Below are 22,396 nucleotides of genomic sequence, written 5' to 3'. Positions count from 1 at the left end.
ACCAAAAATAATCAAAATTAGGGAGTCGTCAAGCGCTGTCGCGTCGCCTCCCGAAGCGCCGCTGTGGGTCCCTCCCTGATGCTCCTCGACGCTACTGCCCTCCCGCAGTGTCGTCGCCTCGCCTTTTGTGCGTCTCCTCGCCTCCCGGAGCGCTGCCGCGGCCCCCTCCCTGATGCCCCTTGACGCCGCCACCCTCCCGTAGCGCCGCCGCCGGCCACGCCCCCTTCTCCACCCGCCAATCCTCCCCCGGCCACCGCGGCCCCCTCCCCAACGCCCCTCAACGCCACCGCTGACCGCACCTCCCTCTCCACCCGCCGGCCCTCCGTCAGCCTTTGTTCCTTCTCGACCTGACGCCCGACGCTGCCATGCCTCCCTCATCCCCGCCACGATGTGGTGCCGCGCCGCCACTCCTCCCTGAGCCGCGCCTCCTCCCCGACCACCGGCGTGCCGCTCCTACACGAGGCCGCCGTGCTGCCACCAACCCTCCCTGAGGCCGTAGCGCCGCCGCCGGCCCTCCCCCACACCGAAGGACCTGGGTTGGTTTTTTTTCGAGCAAATATAATTAATTGATAAATGAGAACAATGCCGAATAAAATGTAATAATAAATGTTGTGTTTACATATTTATCGATTGCAATTTTCATGAGTAATAAATATATATAAGTTGTGAAATGAAAAGTTTGTTGTTGATATGCATAAATTCATGAATAATAAATATGTTTGAATTGTGAAAGAAAAAGTTTGGTGTACAAATATTTATTGATATGCATAAATTCATGAATAATAAATATGTTTGAATTGTGAAAGGAAAAGTTTGCTGTACAAATATGTATTGATATGCATAAATTCATGAATAATTTTTAATTGCAAGTATTACAATTTTGCATATTAAGAGCGATGGACAACAATGAGAACAATGTTGAATCCGCCGAGGAGGATTCTGATTCTGACGACGATTGTGGATCATATTCTACTCCACTTGTGTACGAACCAAGCCCACCTAGGACTCGCAGGCATCTAGATGAAGATGATCCTGAATACGATCCAACCACGACTCATTAGGTATCTGCATGCACATTCATATACTAGCTAGTGAAGCGTTTGTTGTTCACATGAAGATGATAAACTCCAACTATTGTTTTCTCTATAGGACGATGACTAATCCCCGGTTCATTCGCTGCCGCGACATTGTAGAACATCTACTCTGCATGAAGACGAGGTAGTTACCTCTGCACCACAACCTTCGGCTACAACTGCTTCCACTAGTAATCCGAAAAGGCAACGTGGGAAACAAAGCCGAAACCAGATCCCTAAAAAAGGTATTCTCGTAATAGAATTGCTTGGCACCAAAGGTGAACCCATATTACCTGAGGGGATAGCTGCTAGGTTTCGGAACATATGTGGAGCTATTATCAAGAATAAATTGCAGACCTGGATCACGACTAGTAATTGGAAGGATGTGCCTACCACTACAAAGGATGTATTGTGGGCCACATTGAAAGAAAAGTTCACTTTTTGTGAAAGTCAAGAGAAATTCGCAAGAAACTTTGCTGAGGGCCTCCTTGTGAGATGTTTCAAGAATTGGAGGTCTACTCTTAATAAAGAATATGTACAGAAAGGCAAGAATGCTAGGGAAGACTTTGGTAGGATTCCTCAAGAAATGTGGGAAGAGTTCATACAATAGAAGAACATGCTGGAAGCAAAAGCTCTGAGCGAAGAACATACCAAGAAGGCTATGAAAGCCTCCCAGAACCCCCATCACTTGGGTGCGAGAGGGTACGCAGCCAGCTAAATGGAGGTGAGAGAAAGAAGAATAAAGGATAGCTGGTTTACCAAATTTGTTTGAAGGCTTGGATGAGCACAGTAGGAATTGGGTACTAGTTCAAATTTCGACAATAACACCTGACGGCAAGGTTAAATTCAAACACCCAACAATAGGCAAAATTTACACGAGGTTGGAACAGCTCGCCGAGGTGTAAAAGAAGGGTCTTTTCAAGCCGGATAGGGAGAAAGATCAACTAATTGCCACAATCGAAACCGTGGAGCACTCTGGACGTGTTCGAGGGATGTCGTCAATATTGCCCTAGGGTAAAGCATTCCACAACGACCAAGCAAGTTATAGGAAGCGTGACCATTATGAGGAAAACCTTGAAGAAAAGATGAGAGAGATCGCCAAGCAGGAATTGGTTGAGTTCTTTGCCAGCCAGCAACTACAAACAAGGGCTGACCCGATAGTATTCGATGGTCAATGATAGGCAGAACCAACCATGCAGCTTGCCCACACAGGATTCGTTGCTTCGAGTAGTGCTGGCTCCATTGCAAACGTGAGGTATCCCGTTGACGACATAAAGTGGATACACCATGCAGGTTGGTGATACCTTATGGAAGGAAACAAAATAAGTTTTGAGAGGTCGCAACCGGTATGGCACTAATTGGTCATGTGTTCCCAAAGGAATCCAGCCAGAATACGATTGGGTGCAAGTTGTCATGGTGTTGGATGAGTCGTGCGAGATTGACATCCCTACTAATAAGGGGATTAAGATTTTCGGTGATGCGATGAACCAGTTGTAATAACTCTACCTAAATTAAGTACTTTTAACTATAAACCAGTGATAAATCAAATCTCTAAGTTAAGAAGTGAAATGACCTTTATAAACCTAAGAAGCTCGTTTTGGAGTTTGGTTTAAAGCTTGAAATTTTACATACAAACTTAAGTTTCTTCCCAAATAAGAGTTTTAAAACTTTTTAATTCCAACAACTTTTGTTAAAGGCACTTTGACTAATTCGGAGTGGAAGGAAGTCAAAAACAGCAACCAAAGCCGGTTTTTCTAAAGGACCCTGAAAATCTCTTAAGTCCTGGAATTCGAGTTTTCCTTCATCTTGCAAGCTTTCATCTCCCATTTTCCCTATCTAAACTCGAGTCAAAGCCTTAGTAGAAGTTGTAGTACCTTGAGTGTGTTCCAACTTTGTCACACTGACCCAGATCCAAATCGGACCCGAACTTGTTCAAAATCCCGGTCAAAGTGGGGTAAACCAGTCAACTCACCCCGGATGCCTTAAAATCCTAAGTCTGGAATTCCAGATTTTTGGCTAACTTTGGCATAAAATATCTTCAAATCCTCTCACGATCAAAACCGACACCTTAAACAAAGTTTGAAGAGCGATCAGTGTTGAACAAGTTTGTTTAAGTGAGTTTCAGGAGTTGTGTTGAAAGATTCGGAGAAGGATCGCTCCAAAGCTGGTCGGGCTTGCTGCCCGAAAGGAGCCTCGATGCCCGCGCGCCAGAGCACGTGCGCTCGCGCGCCGCGTGGCCGCCGGCCACCGGCAGCTCGCCGGCACCCTATCACCAGCGCGATAAAGACAGGATCAGAGCCACGACGCCCAACCCGCGCCCACGACAGGACGGAGCGAGCGTAGGGCTAGCCACCCGCCGGCCGCGCGCAGGTTGCCTTCTGCCTGCCACGGCTCTGCTCCGCCAACCCCGTTTCGCCCGTCCGCCGAGAAAGCTGGCACGCCCCCGACGTCCCGCGCCTCCGCCTGCTCACCCAACCCCCACGGTAGCCCTTCCGCCTCGCCCGCCCGACAGACTGGAAGCCCCAGACGCGCGCCGCCCAAGGCCAATCACCGTCGAAGACCACCCGGAGCTCCACCTCCTCTGCCCAATGGCGTCGCCGGCCAATGGCCACCTTGCCCGCGCACTCGCCACTCCCGGCCTTATCCTTTCCCCACCGGAGCCCCGCCTCGACCCTCTGCGCCACCCCGGCCCTATAAAAGGGAGCCCCCTCAGCGGTAATGCCACCCCTTTGCCACCACCGCACATGCGCCACCGCTTCCTCCTCTGCGCCGCCGCTGAGCTTCTGTGGAGCTCACCCCCTTGCGCCACCCCCACACTCCGACGACTTCACCGCCACTCTCAAGCCGCTTCTCCCGACTCACCAGCCGCCCGCTCCTCCGCGTGGTACTCGAGCTTGCTTGTGTCCAAGAAGCCCCGCCGCCGCCGGAGCACCGTCGAAGCCTCACTGCCGCCGTGCGTACGACCTTCCGTCCCAGCCTACTCCTGTTCGGCCCCAAGGCTTCACTGGTAGACCTGGAGGTAAGCTACTTAACCTCCCTATCCTTTCCGTCTCGCCCGACCCCTGTCCTTTCCGTCTCGCCCGACCCCTATCCTTTTTTGTTTCGCCCGACCCCTTTGTTTTGGTTCGCCCGACCCCTTTGTTTCGGTTCGCCCGACCCCTTTTCTTTTCGTCTCGCTCGATCTTTTCCCTTTCGCCTCGCCCGACCCTGCCAAGTTTCGCCGACCCTTTCTCCACCTCGCCCGAGGGCTCGGCTATAACTTTTCTTTGACCCGAGGGTATCGGTGAAATAATTTCGGGGATTTCTCTATGTTGAGTCTGAGGACCTCGGTACGGTTTTCCTTAAACCTGAGGGTCAGACCCTAAGTTTTCCCCAACCCAACCCTCTCATCCTGATCTCCACCAACAGAAGTTGAACTCCCCCACATTTCCTGTAGCTTTGCTACAAGTGTCCGAGTTAAAACATGAGTGTGTTGAAACAACCATCTAAAATGTTTAACCCCTGCATTGCATTTCCGTGTAGAGTTGAATCTCACCGACGGAACGTACGAGCTTCACCCGGCACCGGAAGAAGACCCCGCCGAGGGACTGCACCCCTTCGAAGGAGAGCCCGAACCAGAGCAAGACCCCGAGGACCCCCAAGCTTTTCCTGAAGGCAAGCCCCGGTGCATGAACTCCCTGTTTTACTTTCATGCCACTTACTGATTACTTGATTGCGCATTTACGTTTCCAGGAGTTGTAATGAAACCTTAGATGCATAAACTTAGTACCTTGTCTGAATACTAGTTGCTAAGGTCGAGTAGTGCAATGCTTAATAGGTTTCGGTAAAAGTCGAGTGATTTCCTATCACTCGCGAGTTATAGGAGTTGAATGTTTCAGTTATGTCGCAACTATAAGGACGACGGACGGGGTCAGGCTTATGTTCGATACTTGGTGGTTTGCCCCGTCTGTCTAAATGAAAATGGACTAAGGTCGAAACGTGTCGGCGTTCGTGATCAAGTGTTTGAAAGTACTAATCTCATACCTAGTATGGGATGGGGAAGCCTAGTACCTGATTGAACTGGGGCGTGGCATACCCTCCGTCTGTCCTTGGAACGTCGTTCCCATGGTGCATCATGTGGGTGCAAGTGCGGTCACAGTGCAGCAATAGGCCGGGACTGTGGAGCATTGCATGCTAAAGGAAGTTGGCCCTGACACGTGCCTAAGGGATCGATGGGGACGGCTGACAAATGAAGCGACCCTTTGTGGTGCGCGGATGTCGTGAGATTAGGTTTGCCATGTATGGTTAATAAATTTGAATCGATTCGTCTGCCTCTCACAGTTTGGGACTACTTGATCGCTATTCTGCACTGAGTAAAGATGGAACATGATGATGATTTTAATCTTGATGCTTGTTAAGTAATTGCTTGGAAATCATGTTTTTTTAGTATAAGTTGCTAATCTAGACTGGATAAAGAACATAGAACCTGAGCTAAAATGTTGAAAGTAAGGACTGACTTTAAGACGCTTTTGGCAAGAAAACCCCAGAGCCAGAAAGCCTTGCATGTCTAGGTCTCGATCGTGTCTTTCCGACGGGTCAGTCTTGCTGAGTACTAGTTGCTCAGCCTTGTTGTGGCTAATCTTTTTCAGGTAATAGTTTGGTTGCTGGTACCACTTGGCCGACCCAGCTTCCCCTGGGCTGGACCGTCGAGTGGGATCCTTCCTTAGACGGCGAAGGAAGAAATTTTTGATGTCATGATCGGCTCCGTCGTGATGTCATGTATCGACATTTAGCTTCCGCTAGTTTTATTTGACTTCGAACCTTGCAAATTTCGGTTTGAATTTCGAAAACTCTGATGTAATAAAATGTGAAACTTGTTGTCGTGATGGAATGTTGTAACCTCTGTGCTACTCACCTTCGCGTGAGCGATGCTTCTCGATCCTGTTTATGTGGTTAATCGGATGAAATCCGACGGTCGACCAAGTTGACTTGCTTAAAGTGCATAATCGCGTGTCAGGCGACTTCAATGCATTTTAGTCAGGTTAATTTGGGCGGTTCCGCCACACCAGTACATATAGTGGTATCGCTGAGATATAGTGGCATCTCGAGACATGTGCAGGGAGCTACTAATGAGGGCGAGCAGCCAATGCTATCACCTATTCTAGAAGGTCTCACTGAGGACGATTGGACATCACAACTCCAAGGCGATGAACAGGTAGATGATTTACAAGTTATTGATCCAACATCGCCTTCGCCGGCATCTCCACCTCCCCTGAGGCCAACAGTACCTCGTATGGTCAGCGCATATGATCAAAAAGCTCCATCAACAGAAGTCGACAAGTTTTTAAACGTATTGAAGAAGAAGGCTTCATCTTCTGGTGAGAAATCTGTAGCTTGCGGTGCCTCTCAGCAAAAGGAAAATGATGAAAACCTCAATTTCTTTGCATCAGATGAAGTCCCAGAGAATTATGAGCATGGCAAACCATTTTGTATCGGTGGGATCTGGTGGAGAGCCCATAGGAACTGAATAAGTTGCATGGATGGATCATGAATGCAATGAAGCAAGGCATTCGAGCAATCACCACGCGTGTCCCAACTAAGGTTTTCCTTGGCGTTCTCGATTACCAGATTGTGATCAATTTTGAAGATTTGCACAGACTTTACCGTCGACAACACCTTGATGTGAATCTCATTACCGTATGGTGCTTGTAAGTCCACATGTACCGCATATACAAGTTTTAAATACATACGTATATATTTTATATGTCAAGTACCTGAACGACCTATTCTGCAGGATGCAATGGAGGGAGGAACAATTGATGAACGACAGGTTCAAGGTAGCGTACCTTGACCCAACATGAATTAGCGATCCAGAGCACAAGTTCAAAATGACGGAAATGATCAAAGCACAAATGGAAGCAGCACAGACACAAAGCGGAGAAAAATGCTATAAAAGCAAAAGCCCACAGAGATGAAATGCACAAAGTGTCCGTATACATTACAAGTGTAACGAGAAAAAAGGCTGACAAGGATTGTATCATTGCTCCTTATAATTTTCAGTAAGCTAGCTAGTTTTAATTACTATATATATACTTGGTGCTATTTAATGCCATCTATAATATAAATTATTTTAATATAATGCAGAGATCATTGGATTTGCATCACTATTTTACCCAAGCTAGGAGAAGCAGTGGTCCTCGACTCAACCAAATTTAGCAGAGATAGTTACAAAGAATTCATAGGCATTATACAAAATTAAGATATTCCTTGGCAGTACTTAAATGAATGTTGACATTCTATGCACCTAAGTTGTATTACTAACTCTTGTCTTCATACCCTCAAAGTACGTACAAGCTTTACATACTAAAATGCGGGGAACATGATGAAAAAGGAAGAAAACTATGAAAATAATATATTATAGATTCGTAAGAACATAAAAACTTGATTTTTTTCATATAATGTAGACTTGTCATTAATAAGAACTCATTATTTTTCTATTTGATTGCAGTGCCACAAGCAACCTCCCAGTACTGCGCTATGCGGATATTACGTGTGCGAGTTCCTCAGAAACAATGGGAGGTATCGAATGAACCCCGAAGATGTAAGTCTCTTGTACACTGCCATGCGCTAACTTCCTAATGGTAATACATCATAATCTTCATTTACTGTATACCTGTAGATGCCTAGAATCGAGACTCACCAAGCGGTGCTCGAAGACGGTCACATCGACAACATTTGTAGGGACATGGCGAGGTTCATCCAACGCGAGATTTGTCACGAGGATAGAACATTCTTTGATCAAGATGGCGTGTTGATAGCGGACGAATGTAAAGGTCTTCGTCGATGGGCGTAGTAGTTTTAATATTAGCATGGCAAAGAATAGCTCTATTTCAAATGTTGAATTATGCGAATTATTTATTATTCAAGTTTGTTGAATAATGTGAATTATATATTATGTACGATGCGGTTTTGAATAATGTGAATTATTTATTATTCAAGTTTGTTGTTACGTGGTTGGAGATACCTATTTCAATTTGACGGCTAATAACTGGTGGGAAATAGAAATTATAAATAAATCACGGGGAATAATATATAGGATGGGAAAATACATATTCCACCACCCGCTAGCACAGAAACCATATGTGCTGGCGGGTGATGTAACCACCTATCAGCACAGAAAGCATCTATGCTGGCGGGTGTCTAACGTCGCCCGCTAGCACAGAGTGGTCTGTGCTGGCGGGCGAGCACCCGCCAGCACAGACGCTATTTGTGCTGGTTCAAGGTTGCTGGCGGGTGCTTTCTGCCAACACAGATCTTTTGTGGCATAGTGTATTATAAAGATGACAGCTTCAAATGATTTTAGCAAAATACCTTTCCGCTTATAAGAGTTTATTAATTTTGTTTGGGTGCTTCGGTGATTGAAAAATAATCATTTTAAAAAAAATGAAAACTAGAGTTACTATCATAGATTCAAATCACTCAAAAGCAATGCCCTTTTTTGTTCATTTTGCAACCCAAAATTAAATTTCGTAAAGGAAAATGCTATTGTTTTTGGTGCTAGATTTGAATGTAAGGCAAGAGATGGAAAATCGATGCCTGAGTTTACTCCTCAACGACAACCTTTAATTGGGGCCTATCTTGTGTTGATGGATCAGCTTTGGTGAATTTGCTACCCCTACCACCCGAATACTCGATCCTCTGGAGACGTATGGCCACTCTAAATCTCTAACATATACATTAGTTTATGCCATTAAAATATCAGAAAATGCATATAGTTTTGCAAACTTTCTGTCTCAGCAAGTTTGCTATTGAAAAAAAAGGTACTGCATTCTGTTTTCACCAACATTTTTGTGTCACACGAGCTTGCAACTTTGCTGCCGACAGTGTACCGAGTTGAGTTGCGGGCCATAACGACAGCAGCCACCATGTGTGCGGTGGCCAAAACCACGCGTGGTGCGGTGCCCAAGTGCTGAACTGCAGGCAGCCAGCGCGCGGAAAAGGCGCTTTCCACAGTGCACTCGAGTTCGATTTGAGCTCGCCGCAGTACATTACACAAGGCAAACTGCACTGCAAGAACGTGGTCATGCTGGAACGTCGCAATAAAATACGAAAAGAATTACCGAAAAGTGACACCCACCGATTGCAGCCGGGTTGTTTGGATATGGAACGCTAAACTTTAATAGTACCTATCGAATATTCGGATACTAATTAGGAGAACTAAATATGAGCTAATTATAAAACTAATTGTAGAACTCTGTGCTAATTTGAGAGACAAAAATCTACAAATCATGGGCTAATTAGACTTGATAGATTCGTCTCACGAATTAGACTCCATCATCTGTGCAATTAATTTTATAATTAATCTATATTTAATATTTCTAATTAACATCAAACATCCAATGTAACGGTGTTAAACTTTAACACCTGAGCCCAACAGTCCCTTGGTAAACCAGTCACGACCTAACCCATCTTCCTCGCTCTCTGCTCTCCGTAGAACATGAACCAAAGGACTTTGCTTGCAATTTCCGTTGCATCCAAGGTCGTTTCTGGCATCAGCGGCAGAGGTAACTTCAGTATACTACTGTATTCATCGTTTAACACCAAAAATCATTTTCTTTTTTTTCCCCGAGGGAACAACCAGAAATCACTTGCAGTCTCGTAGGGAGTGGCAGTGGGTGGGCCCGGGTTCTTTAAGCTCATGTCACGCACCCCAAGACTGTGTGAACGAGAAATACAATTTTTTTTCTAATAAGAAAAACATGGCGCACGCGCACCAGATCTGCGTCAAGATTGGGATGGTAGTAGTAACGGCATGTCGGCATGTTCTCCCAATCCGTTGGATTTTCTTTTCTTTTCCTCGCTACGGAGAAGAAAGTGTCGGCCAGCTCTGCGTGAGCTGCGATCTGCATGTGAGGCTGGCGTGACGACGGAGCCTGCCTCTGCCTGTGTCGCAGCTGTGGATATCGGATAAGGGTCGCCTCTACGCCTCGCCTGCAGGTGCACCAACCAACATTCTGTTCTCGTGAGATACGGAATCTGGTGGCCAGGCTTCGTGGGTGCGCATGGATTAGGTTGTTCTGCAAGTCCAAACTGCTGAGGTTGCACGATTAAAAATGACAATTAGTGATATGGCCTAGTATTAGAAATATGGGCATTAGAGTAAGTAGTGACTCATCACTGCCTCTACAAATGTCTGCATGCATGGTTCTTGCAAAATTTGTATGGCAAGTAAATTAGAGTAAGCTATGTGGCCCCCTTTCTCTGATATTGAACTTGACTGACATATGACTTTTTTTTAAGAAAAGGAAATTACCGAAGCAATGTGCATATTCAGATTTGCAGCTAGCCTGACAGGTGAATATTTCTTTTTGGATAAATGCCATTCTAGTACATTCTTCCTTCCCCCTTGCTTTTCATACATTATTCCTTTCCTTGATGTTTGATAGTACATCGCCGCAGAAATTAAAGCAGGCTATGTGGGTTGACAAATAACAATCGACTAATCACAGCAGTATTACTTGCTTGAGGTTAAAGGAATGGAACCCATCATCTTGGAGCCGTTCCACGTCTCGAATTGTTCCTCCACCCGTCCACCGTCCATAAGATAAATTGCAACCTTTCTTTTACCTTGCCGACTAGCACACGCGTTTTACTACAGTGACGCATGCAGTGGTATAGGTAAGTCACACACTCATCACTTCACCAAATAGTCCATTGACCCGACCCAGCAAACATCCAACGAGGTGGTGGTTCTTCAGGTACCAATTTATCACAATTCTTTTCTCTTTTTATAAAGAATTAAAGATGATGTTGTTTACCCTTTGTCTTTCGAGAGAAAGAGCGACCACTGGTAGAGAATTCAACTTCCATCCACCTCTTTTGTCCCGGTTTAAATTTGGCCCGTGACTAAAGGTGGGGCGCCATGGTAGGCAAGATTGGGGAGCTTTAGTCCCGGTTGTAAATACCAACCAGGACTAAAGCCACCCTTTAGTCCCAGTTGTATCGGTCAGATTTTTCCCACCAACCAACGACGCTCCTTTTTTGTCCCGGTTGGAAACTCCAACCGGGACAAAATCTCCTCCCCTATACAATCGCAAGACAGAGATCTCTTGATGAGGACATCATCTGCTCGGATACAACATTAGCAACTTTTGATTCAAAGATATATATACATCGCTCAAAAGGAGTGTTAAACATACATGGAGGTATGGAACATCAAAGAAGCTGATTGGGGGCCAATTCCAAGTATTCCCAATATCCTCCACAAGGCCAACACGTCACTTTTGGCCCAAGGAAAGAAAGAGATCAAATCCAGTACGTTTTGGGGCTGGATTCGGACTGCAGCACCGCAACAACTTGCGACGGTCGCCACAACCTTATCCGGACTCCGTTTTGGACGTTCAATTACTTTTTGAAATTCTTATGAAGTCTATTTTCATATGGATCCAGACTCATGGTCATATCTTTCCTGAGGCGACCGCAATCATTGAATTGATCCAGAGATGTTTTCTGCCTACGGTGCTGCGTCACCCTATTTAGGCACGATGGGTCTTGTATCAAGCGGGTCTAATAAGAACGTGTCCTAGGGTTGGAGCACGACACCAGGACCCCCCTGGTCATCCTCATAGGTATTAATAAGGATTAGAGCCACCACAAACAGATTGGGTTTTATTTTGTTGAAAGTTTAGCCATTGCTACTTCCTTGTAGACGTGTGTGTCGACTAGACCATCCATTTTACACGATTCAGAACCTCAACTTTATGAGTTCAGATTGGTTTTTATCTCCATACTTACAATTGAGTTGCTTGTTCTACTTGTTCTTACTTGTTCCTCGATTGCTTGCAGGAATTACCCTAGTGGTTTGGTTGATCGTGCTCCACAAGATCACGGCGCCATTGGAGGTGGTGTATCGGTTGCTAAGGTGCAGCATCCTTGAATGGTTGTTTTCGGGCCGTGAACATCATCTCCATCCCCAAATCGAGTTATCCACTTTGTCTCATCGAAAGATCGGGATTCAACCCTAGTGGGTTCCTATCACCTCTTCTTCCTCCAACCCGAGCCACTCCACTCCACAAGAGAGCTTCATCCTCCTTTCTCCATGGCAACGAAGCAACTCTAGGGAGGTGCTGCCTGAATTTTTTTCCTCATTTCCGTGGGGATTTCACTCATCCAAAGTGTTGTGAATGTTAGCTACTTTATCATCCTTTCATTTATTTTTATTATGCTTTGTTTTATGCTTTAGAGAGGGAGAAACATTAGTTTTTTAGAATGAGGGAGAATGAAGAGGATTTTATTTATACATATTTTTGAGCTAGAATATGATGGATAGTTTGCTTGTTATATACGATTCATATTAGTTAAAACAACTTGATGTGTGGGAGAATGTGAAGGAGAAAATGGAGAGGATTTCAATATTACGTATGAGAAAAAAATTAGAGCAAATGTGTTTTTAATAGTTAGTCATTGCAATAAAATTAAGGTAAATAAATTGTAGGTGTGAGAAAATAGAATTTGATCATTTGCTACATTTTTTCATGTCACTATAATTTAACAATTAATAATTGTATTTCTTTGACCAACAATTTATCTATCTCTGTTTAATGCAAGAACTAAATTATAAATAATAATCCTATACGAAACCCTATGTTTATTTTTCACGTAATACGATGCAAATGAACCAGCAATGGATGTACCACCTCCGTTCCTCCAGTCCCAGTTAACAGAACATGCTTACGCTATTCTCTACACGTAATACGATGCAGATGGACTGGCAATGGATGTATAACGCAGCAGACGGACCAAGGAATTTGTTGATGGCTTGCATTATTTTCTCGAAGTGACCAAAACGAACAAGCTAGAGAATAGGTTCATATGTTGTCCATGCTTCCAATGCAGTAACAAGAAGGACTAGATACAGTTTCATGCCTAACTATTTGGTTTGGACCAAGCATGGTGAAAGAGGGGTTGTAGTGGAAGACGGCGAAGAAGAGGAGGATGATAACAATATTCCGGACTGAACCACAGGTCAAACTTTTGCAGATACTACAATGGGCGAGGCTGATGAAGATGAGTGTGCAGAAGACGGCCCTACTAATGATCTTGGTCAGGTGCTACAGGATGCACATAGAGATTGCGAAACTGTGAAGGAATTAGAAAAGTTGCACACAGGGAATGGGCACCCTTGGAAGAAAATCAAGTTTGAGCAATGATACTAATATGTTCGACAAGGCACACTTCACTGTTCTGCAACAATCATCCTTTGTGGCTTTGTATATCGAGCAACACAACCAGCTAGTTTCCGAACACCCAACAAAATCTGATGCCTGGATTATACGTCATCACATGTACTTTTCCCTCTTAGTTGTGTGACGACTGACCCCAAATCTCATGAGTTAATCTTAATCCGGGACCCCATCCCCCTACCTCAGCTTCCCGAGTTGAAGTGCTCAACCCCCAGTCCGGTCCCGACCCCTGAGATCCGACCCCTCTCCACCGCTCCCTCGGTTCCGACCCTGCCGACCCCAAACCCATACCGCCGGATCCTTTTAAGTCTTCCCACAGTATCTCTCTCAATCTGAGTAGTGGACCAACCAAGACTGACCGGTGGACCCACAAAATCTTTCTCCCAGATCTTCCGTGACAGACGCACTCGAGTAGCATGCCCGCCTCAGAATTTCTCCACCGCGTGGCTCAACTTCTCCGACACCCGCCGCTCCGCCTCATCGCCGGCCACGACCGGATGGATTCTCGCGCCCCTTTTCCCCAATCGCAGCGGAAGCTCCTCTGCTACCCTTTCTGCAGTACCTCACGGCTCGCGCCCATCATCACCCCGTCGGACCCCCGGCTGCAGAGCCCGACGCCTCCCGTCTTTTCCGCCGCATCTCCACCGTCGCGCCACCCCAGATACTCTACGCGACGATTCCTCCTCCGCCAACCCAGACCACGGCCGCGACAGCTCCTTTTCCGCCCTGTCAGAGCTACGCCCCCGACAATCTGTTGCTCCGCGCTCGCCCACGCGACCGCGGCCCGCCTGTCTTCTCACCTGGGCGCCGTCGCTTCTAGCGCCGTTCCGCCGGTCACTTCCATCAGATCCACCGCACAACGACGCCTGCCTCCGCCAAATCTCAACCACCGGCAAAACCGCGCCTGCGCCACCCTGTCGCTGGTGCCCAATGACCGCCGGTGCCATCCCCGAAGTCCTGCTCCGCCGCACCGCGGCTCAATCTCCGCCCCGGCAGAGCACTCGATCGCTTCTTCCCGGTCTTCGCGCCACCCCAACCTTCTCTCTCCTCCGCGCAGCTATAAAAAGGGAATGCCAGAGCTCCGCCGGAGTCCCCTTTGCCATCGCTGCCCTTCCTCCTTGCTCTCTGTTTCGTGCTCAAGCGCTACAACCTAAGTCCCTGAGGAACTCTCCTCTCCGCTCCACATCCGCCCTTCCCAATCCACCCAGCTGCCTACTCCTCCGTGCTACGCAAGAGCTTGCTTGTGGTCCAGAAGAAGCACCGCCGCCGCCGGAACCCCGCCGGACCTCGCCGCTGTCCAAAGCCTTAGTCCTTTCACCCAAGTCTGCTTCTTCCCGACCCCAAACTTCACCTGTAAGACGAAGGTAAGCTGCCGACCCTTTTTCCGCCTCGTCCGACCCCTTCTATCCGCCCAACCCCTGTTCCGTCTCGCCCGACCCTGCCTGTTCGCCGACCCTTTCTCCGCCTCGCCCGAGGGCTCGGCTGTATCTTTTTCCTTAACCCGAGGGTATATGTGTAAAAATGGGGACTTCTCGGCGTTAAGTCTGAGGACCCCCAGCACATCTATTCCTCTAGTCTAAGGGTCAGATCATAAGCTTCTTCCCATCCTACCCTTTTACCTTGTTCTTCTCCAACTCAAGTGAACTTCCTCACTTTATCCGTAGCTTTGCTATAACTTTCTAGGCTAAAAACTTGCAAGTGTTGCTGTTGAAATAACCATCTAAATGCTAACTCTTGCATTGCATTCGTGTAGAGCTGCGTCTCGGCGACGGCTTCTACGAGCTGCACCCGGCGCCAGAGGACGAAACTGTAGCAGAGCTCCCACTTCCAGAAGCCGAGGCCGCCCCCGCAGAAGAGCAGCTTCCTTCCTCCTTGTTTGAAGGCAAGCCCCGGAGCATGAACCCCAGTTTCCCAAACTTGCACATGCCTTCTGTTCCATGTTTGTGCATTTACGTATAGGAGTTGCTTGAAATCGTAGATGCATGACTTAGTTCCCTGATCTGAACACTAGCTGTTGGACCGAGTAGTTGCCACGCTTAAATAGGAAGCGGTAAAAGTCGAGTGATTTCCTGTCACTCACGAGTTGTAAGGAGTTGGTTGTTTCCTTTCTGTTACAACTATAAGGATGATGGACGGGGCATGGTTTTGGTTAACTCTTTGGTAGTCGGCTGATCACCCCGTTTGTCTATGAAACTTGTTAAGGCCCGACAGTGGTGGTGTTTGTGATCAAGTGTTTGAAAGTACTAACCTCATACTTATTATGGGATAAGGAAGCCGAGTACCGGATCGAACCTAGACGTGAGCGGTCGCCCCATTGTCCTTGGAACGGAGTTCCCCTGCGGCCGCACGTGGTGGCAAGTGTGGTCACAGAACGGCAGAGGTTGGGTCTGTGGAACATTGCACCAAAGGAAATGGGCCCGACACGGGTTAGGGGATTGATGGGGAAGGCCAACACAGGAAGCGACCCTCGGTGGTGCGCGGATGTCGTGAGGTTAGGTTCACCATGCATGGTTAAAGAACTCGAATCAATTCGTCTGCCTCTCACAGTTTGAGACTGCTTGATCGCTATGCTACCCTGAGTAATAAAGGAATCTGATGATGACATGGTCTTGATGATGATATATACACCCTTGGTTGGTTCTATGTTTGCTTAGAGTAAGTGCCTACTTAGACTGGTTAATGAACCTAGAATCTGAGCTAAAACTTGAAAATAAGGATCTACTTAGTGCTTCTTGGCAAACAAACCCCTCAGCCAAAGAGCCTTGCATGTCTAGAAAAGGTGGAGTAGCTTTACTCCTGTCGGTTAAGTCTTGTTGAGCTTAGTAGCTCAGCCTTGTTGTGGCTTTCTTTTTCAAGTGAAGTTGCTGCTCCCGAGCCTTCTTCTGTTGGCACTTGGCCGCCCCAGCTCCCTCCGGGTTGGACAGTCGAGTGGGATCCCTCCTCAGACGGTGAGGAGAGGGATCACTGACTTCTTGGCTGGCCTCACCAAGGACATCCGACCCCCTGCGTTTAGCTTCCGCTGTTTACCTTCTGTCGCTTTCTTTTTAACCTTGTAAAACTCTGATGTGGTTTTGTTATTTAACTAAATGGTCAATTTGTTTAACTCAGTCGGCTTGTTGTATTCTCTGGAACCATTCACCTTCGAGTGGACTTTGCTAAACTCGGTCCTGTTCAAGTGGTTAAATCGGATGAAATCCGACAGCATCTTGAGTTAGCATGATTAAGGCCGATTGTCGCACGTCAGGCGACTTAACCGTGCCTTAATTAGGCTAATCTGAGGTGGATCCGCCACAAGTTGCGTCAACACCTGGGTAACTCTGACATTCACCCACAGCTCGCTTGGTTAGCCAGAGGACCTTCTAGCATAATCATGAAATTCTAAAGCTACGAGATAAATGGTTATACATTTTACATGAGAGCCCAAGACCAGAAAAGCACGAACTAGAATAGTGGTGTCCGCATAGATGCTATAGACAGCAACATGAGCAAGGACTCATATTATGGTTTCATAGAGGAGATATGAGAACTCGAATACGGACTGCTGAACATCCCTTTATTTCGTTGCCAATGGGTGAAGCTAACTGGCGTAACCAAAGATCAGTATGGAATGACAATAGTGGACCTGACCAAGACTGGATACAATGATGAACCAAATCCAAAAAAGCAGAAATCCTTTTTTTGAAATACTTGCCAATGATGTGCATCAGGTTTTCTATGTGAAGGGCATGTCTAGCAAACCAAAGAAAAATTCAGAAGAGCCATGGGAGCCAAAGCGCCACATAGTTCTTCCAGGTAAAAGAAAAATCATGGGAGTCGAGGACAAAATAGACCAATCAGATGATTATGATCAGTTTGATGGTATGCCTCCATTCGCTGTTGAATTTGACCCAAACATCATGCTATCCAAAGAAGAGGCTCCATACTTACGCCGCGATCATGACCAAGGAACTTTCATGAAGAAGTGTTTTAATGTTACATTGTAATGCACTAAATATGCTGCTTCACCTTTATGTAAAGTTATATTGGAAAGTTCTATGATTTCATGTACTACTTGATACAATTTTTAATTTAACGTATCTATGATTTCATGTGTGTTTAAATTAGTTGAGGTGAAAATTTATTCGATCAATATGAACAACGTTAACATACATCAATTGAATTTTTTGCGTGTTGAAATTATTTAATTGAATAGTTTCTTAATGATAGTGATGCATTAAAATAATTATTTTAGAAACTAAAACAACTAGTATAGAACTAGTATAGAATTAATGACTCATTCAAACTTATTTTAAATATACTTGCTAATTTAATATATTTTTGCATGTTTGAAACATGTAAAGTTTTTATTTTTTCTTTAATCAAGCGGGACTGAAGGGGGTCTTTAGTCCTGGTTGGACGACCCGGGACTAAAGATCCCCCTTTCGTCTCGAAAGCTATATCACAGATGGTTTTTAGAGAGATTTGGCCCCTACCAACCGGGACTAAAGGCGAGTTTTGTACCAGTGAACACTTTCTACAATTAAGTAGGAAGACGATCTTGTGTTTAGAAAGTCAAGTAATAATAGTATTTGGTTGAAGAGAATGTAGGATATCAATGATCATTTTTGTGTAATTATTTATATTATTTCATTGAAATTAGAATAATGTTGTTCTGTTTTCTACATTTAGGATATCCTATAGGTAGGGAAAAATTCTGTGAAAAAATGCTTCTCCTATAACTTTCATCACATTAAGTTCCAAAACATCCAATTTTATTAGCAATCAAAGATATCTATATAGCCTATCTTATTTTCTCACCAAAAGAAGAAGAAAAACCTCTTATCAACCACAATGCACACACCGAGAGCGCACGTTGAACCTCTCCATCGAGAGTGCACCCATTCTCCACTGCATCGCAACTACGAGCCTCGCCACAAGCACCATCATGATGATGGCACCCCTGTACCGGCAATGGCGGTGTCTGAACTGCAGGCCCTGTTCACCTCCCAAGTGCACGCCCTGAAGAGCAGCATCCCAGCTCATGGCAGCAACAAGAGCTACTGGTTGACGGGGGCAGAGGAGTACGTTGCCAAGGCCTACCGCGTCGCTGAGCGGCTGGGCTTGGACGACACCGGGAGCATGCTAGGCAGCGAGCCTGCACCAGGGAATGTAGCCTAGCCTGATCCGATGTCACCCACTAGGCTGGTATGGGTCCACACATCTTAGCCACCATCTAGGCGGCATTACATCCACCACCCTGGGTGACTGATGTTGAGAAGGCATTGGACGCGCTGGAGCTCCAACTACACTAGGCCTCCTCCCCCTGGCAGTATCCGGCACCTCCTCCTGTCGCTACGCCGGAGGAAGGGGTGGAAGGCAGCGAGGCTGCAACACAGGAGGAAGAAGCCCTCAACACCAACACCGGGGTTGATGAGCTGTTCCACACTCCGGAGCCGCCTTTACTGCAGCAGCCAGCGCGCTGGCCCAAACAATGCCACACCTTTGACATCACAGTAGTGCGATGGAGTGCATGCTTTGCCAAGAAGCCGTCCATCCTGGCGGCAAAACGCGCTCAGAGGAACTTGTGGCGCAAACTCGATATCTCCGATGACGAGCTGGCCCCCATCGAGGATGTGCTCCGTGACTTCATCAGCATGTTCCGCGGCCCTTTGTCAGAGCACATTGTAGCTGCCATGACCTCAATCTTCAACCTGGATGATGAAGATGCGGACATGCTCGACGACGCCTTGCTGCAGCACGCCAGAACTGCTGTGACGGAGCTGCCACAGGAGGAGGATGCCACGATGGCCTGAACATCATGAGACGTCAAGCAATGAACAAAGTTCCAATGGTGAACATGTATCTTTCCCTTCCTTCTTCAAATCGCCCTGCTGGCTGCGACCTTCGGGTAGACTCTACTTGCGGCCCTACTGGCTTCAACATTCGGGCATCATCTACGTGTAACTTGAACCCTCAGATGCGCTTAGTACATGCTCCCTACCCTACTGGCATCAACCTTCGGGCAGTGCCATGGTTAATTCATACTCCTCCATCGACATCAACACCCAAGGATCCACTCCCTCAACACGAGCAACGCCGAACTCCCAGTGTCAAGCAAATTCTTAGAGACGGTCTCCTGGAATGTTCGAGGATTAAACGCTGTGGCCCGGTGCCTGACGGTCTATGAAACATTAGCGTTCACACCATGCTAGATCACTTGTCTCCAGGAAATGAAACTGCAAACAATAGATGCGGCCCTAGCATCCATCATGGGAGTGTATCAGCTAAACCACTTTGCATACAAACCCGCCAATGGTAGTCGAGGTGGAATCATCGTTCTATGGAATGACTCCGCAGTAGACTTGCAAAACATGAGCATTGGCCGATTCTCCGTCTTTGCCGACGTAACCCTACAGCATTGCATGACCCCATTCATCCTCACAATCATATATGGCCCTTCCAGAAGGGGAGGGAAAAAAAGCTTTCCTAGCACATACGCATAGCTTAAAGCCAACAGACAAGGAGAAATTGCTGATCCTAGGGGATTTCAACCTGATTTATAGGGCGAGAGACAAGAACAATAGAAACTTGAATCTACGTCTCATGAGAAGCTTTAGGAGAGCGATCAACTTTTGCGAACTAAAAGAGATTAACTTGCATAGAAAATTCACTTCGAGTAATGAGCGACGCAGACCAACACTTGTTCGCCTTAACAGACTCTATTGCAACTAAAGCTGGGATCTAGCCTTTGACAATTGCTTCCTCCACGTGCTAACCTCCTCGTATTCAGACCACTGCCCTCTGCTTCTCACAAACCAGACAGGACCATGTTTCCCGACACCTTTCAAATTTGAGAGCTTCTGGACACGTCTCCCTCACTTCCAGGAAATTGTAACACAAGCATGGAACCCTCCCATGAGTCACACAGAGCCCTTCACAGGCTGGGCCACAAGCTTCATTCCACGTCCTCAGCCCTCAAAGCCTAGAGCAACTCTCTCCTCTCGAACGCCCGATAGAAACTCCACATGGCCCAGGCGGTCATACTCCAACTAGATGAAGCGCAGGATTTCAGAACCCTCTCTGATGCGAAGACTGCGCTACGTGCAAAATTGAAAAAGAGAATTATGGGCTGGCTAGTTATTGAAAAACCTAGGAAAAAACAATGCTCCATGACCAATTACCTACGAGAGGGCAATGCAAACACAAGATTTTTCCATCTCAGGGCCAATGGTCGACGCAGGAAAAATTTCATTCAACGACTGCGCTAGGGTGAAAATTGGGTGCTCACGCACAATGACAAACAACAGATCGTCGAGGAACACTTTGAGAACGTCATTTCATCTAGTCATCCCCGGACACTCCTACGGTGGACCTATCATCTTTAGATAAGCCATTCACCGAAGACGAGATATGGTCTGCAATAAGCCAAATGCCCCAAAACAAAGTCCCGAGCCCGAATGGCTTCACTAGGAGATTCTTCAGGCAATGCTGGCCGATCATCAAAAGTGACCTAATTGCAGCCACCAACTCACTCCACAACTCTCGTTGCATGGACCTAAATCTTCTGAACAAAGCAAACATCATCCTTATCCCGAAGAAGGACTGAGCAGAAAACATTCAGGATTATAGATCGATCAACCTAATTCATGCGATTGCAAAGATTATAACCAAAATCCTAGCGCTGCGATTGGCACCGTTCATAAATGAGCTGATCTCCCCTGTTAGAGCGCCTTCATTAAAAAACGAAGCATCCATGACAACTTCCTATACGTCCACAACCTCGCACGTAGGTTCCACAAAAATAGGACCCCAACCCTACTAATGAAGCTCGACATCTCAAAAGCGTTTGATTCCATGCGCTGGGACTACCTATTGCCCCTCATGCAGCAGAGAGGCTTCCCCACGAAGTGGACGAACTGGATCGCAACCCTCCTCACATCATCAACTTCACGTGTAATGCTCAACGGAATCCCTCTAGACCAAATCCAACATGGAAGAGGACTACGACAAGGAGACCCACTCTCACCCTTGCTCTTTATCCTAGCGATCGACCCCCTCCACCGCCTGCTTGCGGTAGCAACAGAAAGAGGGCTGCTAAGCAAACTTAAGGGCCGAGCTGCAAGATTCAGAGCCTTCATTTACGCTGATGATGCTGCTATATTCATCAAACCGATTACACAGGACATGTCCATTTTGAAAGACCTGCTTTTGCGCTTCAGGGAGGTCACTGGTTTAGGCACAAATCTTCAGAAAACGAGTGTAACGTCAATTAGCTGCACAAACATCGCCCTTGTCGCTGTCCTCACTGACCTACCTGTGATGAGATCATCCTTCCCCCTAAAATAGCTGGGGTTACCTTTAACGGTCAGACGCTTATGGAAGCTAGACTTTCAACCCTTGATCAACAAAGCGGCTAGTAAACTATCCACATGAAATGGCAGGAACCTGACGCAAGCGGGTCATGTCAGCCTCACCAAATCAATGCTCTCCTCCCAACCTATATACCTGCTGACCGTGCTAAAACTGACAAAAGAGGTCTTGGAGGAAATCGACAGAGTTCGCAAACGTTTCCTATGGGCGGGCGACAAAGAGCTGTCAGGAGGGAAATGCAAGATAAACTGGACCAGAACTTCCCTACCAAAAGAACATGGCAGCCTGGGCATCCTAAACTTGGAGAAATTTGCTAGAGCTCTACGCCTAAGATGGCTCTGGCATGAATGGGTGTCACTAGAAAAGGCTTGGGTGGGAACCGAAACGTCGTGCGATGAATCTGATTGGCTTCTTTTCGCAGCCTGCACGAAAATGCTCTTGGGAAATGGCAAAAAAACTTTCTGGTCGGCAGGCTGGATCCAGGGGAGACGCAGACATAGCACCGCTGCTGTTCACAAAGTCAAGCAAAAAGAAAAGAAAGGTTGCGGATGCCCTGCACAACAATAACTGGATTAGAGACCTCAATCACCGAATAGGCTACACGATGGCGCACCTAGCGGAGTTCATCACTCTATGGAACCTAATCCACGCAACTGAGCTACAACCACATCAGGTAGACCGCATCACCTGGAAACTCACGGCGAATGGAGAGTATACCACAGCGTCAGCTTACAAAGCGCAATTCATTGGTTG

This window comes from Setaria italica, chromosome VI, assembly GCF_000263155.2.
Source record: "Setaria italica strain Yugu1 chromosome VI, Setaria_italica_v2.0, whole genome shotgun sequence".
Taxonomy (NCBI): domain Eukaryota; kingdom Viridiplantae; phylum Streptophyta; class Magnoliopsida; order Poales; family Poaceae; genus Setaria; species Setaria italica.
Note: the sequence above shows the minus strand (reverse complement) of the source record.